At 36.2% G+C, this 6,673-nt stretch overlaps 1 long non-coding RNA gene across 1 annotated transcript; it reads right to left on the bottom strand.

Annotated features, from left to right (window-relative positions):
* Window positions 1–709: 709 nt before the first annotated feature.
* Window positions 710–3,728, bottom strand: LOC127851519 (uncharacterized). Its single transcript, XR_008035809.1, has 2 exons — window positions 3,461–3,728; window positions 710–1,744 (listed from the first exon to the last, which is right to left on the bottom strand). It is a non-coding gene; the product is annotated as an uncharacterized LOC127851519 (long non-coding RNA).
* Between the last annotated feature and the right edge of the window lie 2,945 nt (window positions 3,729–6,673).

The following is a 6,673-nucleotide window of genomic DNA, read 5'->3' as shown; positions in this document are numbered from 1 at the left end:
CTTTAAGGTATTGCAACTAAATAAAAGATTCAGATTTAAATTGTATTATTTGAATGTGCTGTCTAATACATATGAGCCTCGCTCTGTGAAAAAGTGGTTTAATGCATGAGCACTCCAGATTAGCCTGGGCAGACCGCACAGGCTAATCAGGGACGATACTTAACGCACATGCATTAAACCCCTTTTTCACAGAGCAAGGCTCATATATGTTCAATAAACCAAAGATAATCAAACACAAAATGAGACATTTAACCCTGTACCACTCAAAAACGCACTAAGACACATTCGAGAATAAATTTAATTTTACACCTTTCTTACTATATTAAAGTTTTAAAGGCTTTGTTTCCAACCTATGGATACTGATGAGCAGCAAACAGCATAAAACCTGAACAGATTGTGAGTTACTTGCAGGCTGTCCTGGTTTTATGATGTTTGCATGTAGAAATTTTAAAATTTCCTCAGAGCAGGAAAAGGTTAATAATAACACAACAGCAATTATACTAATTTTTAAGACTTCATACTTATGCAAGTAACTTGCAACTGTCTAACCAAAATCGGAGATGGCGGAGGGCAAAATTAATGGCTGTGCACCTTGAATTATCTATTCATACTCATACAATATAATGTTGATTTACAGTATCTTGTACAGCATGCATCTAATACTACAGCCAAATTTGCTTATAAATAATATTACAAGAAACACAAGTCATTAAAGACTTAACTTTATTGCATCAACCATTTAGCAGGAATAAAATATAAAGAGAAAAATTATGGCAATTTTTTCATCTGAACATACAAGTCTTGATATACAATCCCATTGCATATAAAAACGACAGTTTACTATTTCTCCGTTCTATATGTCAGCATAAAGACAAGATGGTATTCACTGTGCAATAAAACACAAGCAATCATATTACAATTGCTTTTAATTATATGAACTGTACCTTCACTAACATTCAAGAATTTTAATATAAATACATGATGAAAGATGAGCTTTTTCTTGTCTTAAAATAACTTGATACTTTGCAATGACCAAACAATACAACTCAACATACAAATTATCCAACAAAATATATTTTAATGACACAATATTTTTATTCAACAATAGGAATAGCTTAAGGTTGTAACGTATTACACTAAAGTCACAGTGTCAATCTAAGCAAAGAGTAGAATCATAAAGAGATGTCCACAACGGATGATGTGCAAGCTGGCTCTGACTCAGATTTCCACATCAGTTGATGTGCAAGCTGGTTATTACAAGGATGTGAACAACCGATGATGTGCAAGCTCTAAGACAGATATCCACAATAGAGATTGTCCTTGCTGGCTCTGACTAATGTCCACAAGTAAATAACATGCAAGCTATCTCTGACTGATGTCCTAAACATATGACGTGCAAGCTGGCTCTAACACAGATGTCCACAACAGATTACGTGCAAGCTAGCACTTACAGGGATGTCCACAACAGAGGATGTGCAAGCTGGCTCTAATACTGATGTCCAAAAGAGATGACGTGCAAGCTGGCTCTTACACGGATGTTCACAACAGATGACGTGCAAGCTAGCACTAACACCGATGTCCACAATAGAGGACGTGCAAGCTGGCTCTAACACGGATGTCCGCAACAGATGACGTGCAAGCTGGCTCTGACTCGGTTGTCCACAACAGATGTCAGATGGGCAAGCTGGCTCTGCCTCAGGTATGTACACAGAAGATGATGTTCAAGTTGGGAACAGTGCTACAGCTATAAAATACAAACACCATGTTTCATACTATCATATTATTTTACTACATGTATTTCTTCTACAATACAGAACATTATACTCATTATTTGCATTCTGCTATTGATATCTTAAGGTTTACCAGATGCTTTGTGCGAAGATAGGTTATAACAGAAAATAGCCGTAAAACACTTTTTAGACATAATGTGCATTCTGCTTTAAGAAATATAGCTCAGAATTCACTGGTTAAATCAAATTTTTTGGACTAAATTGGCGTGACATGCAGATAAAATGTTGAGTTTTGAAACTGTCGTATCTGGTGTGAATCTTGAGTTATTTAATTTGGTAAGTATATCAGATGTGTACACCTGTTATATGTTATATGTAAGAGTTTAGAGTGTCTTGACAGTCATTGTGTTTGTAATACATTGTGTTATCTTTCAGATTTGTGTGACAGTTAAATATAATAATCAATAATCTTTTTCTGCATGCCGGTCAAATTGTTCCGTGGTAAACACCTACCCATTGTGGTCAACTCGTACCTGTTTTTTAGTCAACTTGTACCTACCCGAACTAAACCCGTACCCGATATACAGAAATAGGTGTAGGATGGTTAGCTTATAAGTCAAACTCATAGAGACAATTTTTATTTTCCTCTTGATGTTTCCACTTAAATTATCTAAGCATTGCTCACGCAAGTTGTCTGCTGCTGATATGTATAAGCAGCGAAAGTGTTGATGAAAATTGACACTTGTGGTTGATGTCTTTCAAGAATTTGACAATTGTGACAAAATAAGACAAATGAAACAAGTTGAATAGTTTGAATGAGGTACGAGTTGACAACAAGAGCACTGCATAATGGGTGCCACGCTCGGCTACAGGTGCTTGTCAGATTTTTTTTTTAGAGGTCACAATGACCTTGACCTAGTGACCCCAAAATGGGTGTGGCGTGTAGAACAAATCAACATGCATCTACATATGAAGTTTCAAAGTTGTAGGTGGAAGCACTTTGATTTTAGAGCCAATGTTAAAGTTTTATAGTAGAGGTCACAGTGACCTTGACCTTTGACCTAGTGATCCAAAAATAGGTGTGGCGTGTAGAACTCATCAAGGTACATCTACATATGAAGTTTCAAAGTTGTAGGTGGAAGCACTTTGATATTAGAGCCTATGTTAAAGTTTTATATTAGAGGTCACAGTGACTTTGACCTAGTGACCCAAAAATGGGTGTGGCGTGTAGAACTCATCAAGGTGCATCTTCACATGAAATTTCAAAGTTGTAGGTGGAGCACTTTGATTTTAGAGCCAATGCTAAGGTTTTAGCACGACGCCTACGGCGGACGACGAGCTGGCTATGACAATACCTCGGGTTTTCTCCGAAAACGCCGAGCTAAAAATGGGTACGAGTTGACCAAGGTACGAGTTGCCTTTGGGATGAATTGCCTGTAAATCCTTGTTCTTTTTCTTTTTAATTGAAGATGTATACGGTGCTGGACTAGAGCATACGACTGCCATAACAATAACTTGGCTCTCTACTAACTGAGCTTAAGGGAAGATGTTTCTTACACACAAACACTATATTTCATTATTTGACGACATATGATTATGACGTGTTTATGCGGGTGTTTATGTTTTATCAGAGACAATTCCATATAGACAAACCGTGAAAACAACACTCGATACTCTTGAGCTGTTTTAATTGCATTACAATTCATAATTCATGTATGTTAAATACTAACCTCATTGCTAATGTCATCAAAATTGATCACTCTTTCGCCCTTAAAAGGTTTTGTGTTAATGTCAAACAACCGTCATCATGATGACTGCATGAATGGTGGATAAGACGCGAGTTTTGATTGGTTCTTTCTAGGTGTCGGAACCAATCAAATTTTATCGCGTAACCACATAGCAACCCGAATTTCGTGCAGTAATTCAATGCCATTGAAAATCGCGCGGAGTAATGAATCATCCGCGCGATTTTTCATTAGCAACCCGCAATTTACATAGCAACCCGAGATTTGTACAGTAATTCAATGCTTAATTTTCGCGGAAGATATTTGTGTTCCGCGCTTTGTGGATTAGGTCCGCGCGATTTTATACACTACTATTTGTACAGAGTAGATAATATTAAGGTTCCGCGCGATTATTTGAGCCCGCTTTCTCTACGGGGTTGAAAGATAATTGTTCCGACGGAAAATATATTAAAGTTCCGCGCTTTTTAGATTTCGATTTGTATGTAGTATTTTATGGCTATGCTGGCCTTGGTTTTTCGCGGAAAGTGAAAGTTCCGCGAAAAATGAAAATCCCGATATTTACTATATAAGTATATGTATTTTAGCGGGGGTCCCCTTTGGCTTTCCATAGTTTCATGTATCAAACTAGCAGTAATAGCTGAGTCTTGGGAATTGCTCGCTTTCTCCGTTGCACGCACACGTAAAAAATAACATCGAAACTTCGGTGCGGTATGGGTTGTGCAGTTAAATAAGCAACGTAAGTGAGATTATAACTTACTTTATATGTTATTCGTCATACCAAATAGAATACTCTTTATTTAAACGTGGGGTGTATGTGGACAAATGTAGCATGTATTACTGCAAATCTAGCCATTTTGTTTTCAGAATAGACATAGATGGACTATGTGCAATAGATGGTAGTGTAGAGCTTTGCTTCGCGACTTACTCAATCAAAATAAATATATATATTTAAGATAATTTGCCTAATGACCCGACATTATTTTGAAATAATGGATGAACAAGCACTCATATGATTGTACTTATAAAGCTCCGTTATTTGATGAATATCAGCATTATCTATGCACAAGGGCGTTAAGGGCTTATAAAAAATCTCCAAAAAGTTCATGGTTGACAGGCGAAGAAATTTCAGACATGGCTAACAAATATAAAAAAGTGAAGCGTTCTTTACCGACATTCCATCCGAAGGCGCACTATTAATTGCTTTTCAAGCGAATTCCGGTCGAGCTCGTTACTTTTTAAACCGGTATTTTACAGATATTATATGCGAAATTACACATAACATTTTTGTCCATATATGCATTTATATACATCGTTATATACATCGTTATGCGATGCATTTATTTCTTTCGTTATGTTCTGTTGCTATTTATTGTCTTTTATTTTACTTGCGTGTTGGTAAATTGATGTATGCATTATTCCAACGGCGACAAATTGTGGTTATATGACTTGGTTCAAAAAGGGGACGAAATATCGTCGAAGATATGCGTTCTGTTAAAACATACGGTGTATGCATGTATTTTGATCAACCCGTTTGAAGGTAAAGCATATGTGTTCACTCATAAATTTTTAGGTTGTTCACTGTAAAGAGAAACGTGCGAAAAGGCGAGTAACAATAAACGTATACATACAAGGAACCACTGTTAGAACAATCCTAACCTTGTTCTGTGTCGATATCGTCCTCATGAGATATATTGTTGTAATTGCTTAAATGCGTTAACATTATAGTTCTTAAAAACGGTGTTTCTATAGGAGTAGCTATGTGGACAATGTTTAATAAAATTAAAGGTGTGACATTACATAACATAAGGGTCAGACTATATTGTGAACTATATAATAAACAGACACCGTTATCCGCGGGACAATTTTAACATGCAATCACTTTTAAAAAGCTGCCTGATTTAGTTTTGCTTGTAGCGTTCCACTATTGCATTTCATCAGCAATTTTGCGGCATGTGTCAGCATGATGAGAAACGTCGAATTAAAGGCCTCTAATGCAGACTGGAGATCAGCCACTTCCAATAATTAATCATATTTGCTTCGATTTTACCAATGATCTGCCCATCGTTTTGTCTCTCAAGCTTGCAGAATCAAAGGCGCCTGTTTTGTCTTCGTAAAGTGCGTGTGCGTACACATTTAGTTTGTATTGTGCTCTAAATAAGAAATGAACTTGATTTCGAATGACTTTTCCCTAATGCCCTAAATTGGTGATGCTGGATTGCAACACACCTAAACATGTCATTGAACGTCTTGACAATATCAAATCAAAATAATGAATAATCAACTTAAAATATATATCATTTAAGCTGTCATCTATGACAAACGGTAACAAACGCACTTTGCAATTGATTTGCACATGCAATTATATTATTTATTAATTGAACTTTGCTAATAAACAACCCATTTTAATACGACGGAGCGCTAATGACTGATTCCGTAGTCAAACGGAATTTCTTCGGCTAGGGCAGCTTGTTCATGTTCATGACATCTGGTTCATGTCTCAAACCAGTTTGAAACGTAGTTTAACCAACACGTATGCTAACATATGTGGTTATATATAAGAAACACATTAAATAATGTTTTTACCAATTTAGCTATGCAAGAGTTTGAGTAAAATCAAACGTTTTGATATATCGTATGACGCGATACGGAAAATGGTTGTGATGCGCATTCAATATGCAATTTTACGAAAGGTGTTAAATGAACTAATGATACAAATATGCGTCGCCCATAAAATATATTATTGAATGTAGGAATTTCTAGGTATGGGCGATTAAAACTTATACAGACACACACACTCACACACAACCCCTTCAGGCACAAACTCACGCGAGCACACACACAATCAAGCAGTTGGAAAAACACTTTGCTTTTTACGATTAGCGCAAATACACGATTTTAAATATTGATACCACTATCCATTATCAATACTTTTTTAATAATAAAGAATAGTGGAAACGGACAATTGTGCAGTTTACCTTAGGCTAAAACGTTTCCATATGGGTATTGATTTTGTCCGACTTTGCTTTTATTAAGCATGACACTTACCCAATCGCTTTGGAAAATACGCTTTAAATTCTAAAGCATTTGTGTGTGTGCCCACTGTTGTATCATACATTGAACTTTATCGTGGGTAGAAATTTGTCTAATTGAATCGATGGGAATACGCAAAATATAATAATTTATAAATTTAACTGGTTG

Source organism: Dreissena polymorpha, chromosome 11, assembly GCF_020536995.1.
Source record: "Dreissena polymorpha isolate Duluth1 chromosome 11, UMN_Dpol_1.0, whole genome shotgun sequence".
NCBI classification, from domain to species: domain Eukaryota; kingdom Metazoa; phylum Mollusca; class Bivalvia; order Myida; family Dreissenidae; genus Dreissena; species Dreissena polymorpha.
The sequence above is the reverse complement of the archived record's forward strand: the minus strand, read 5'-3'. Positions and strand labels throughout refer to the sequence as shown.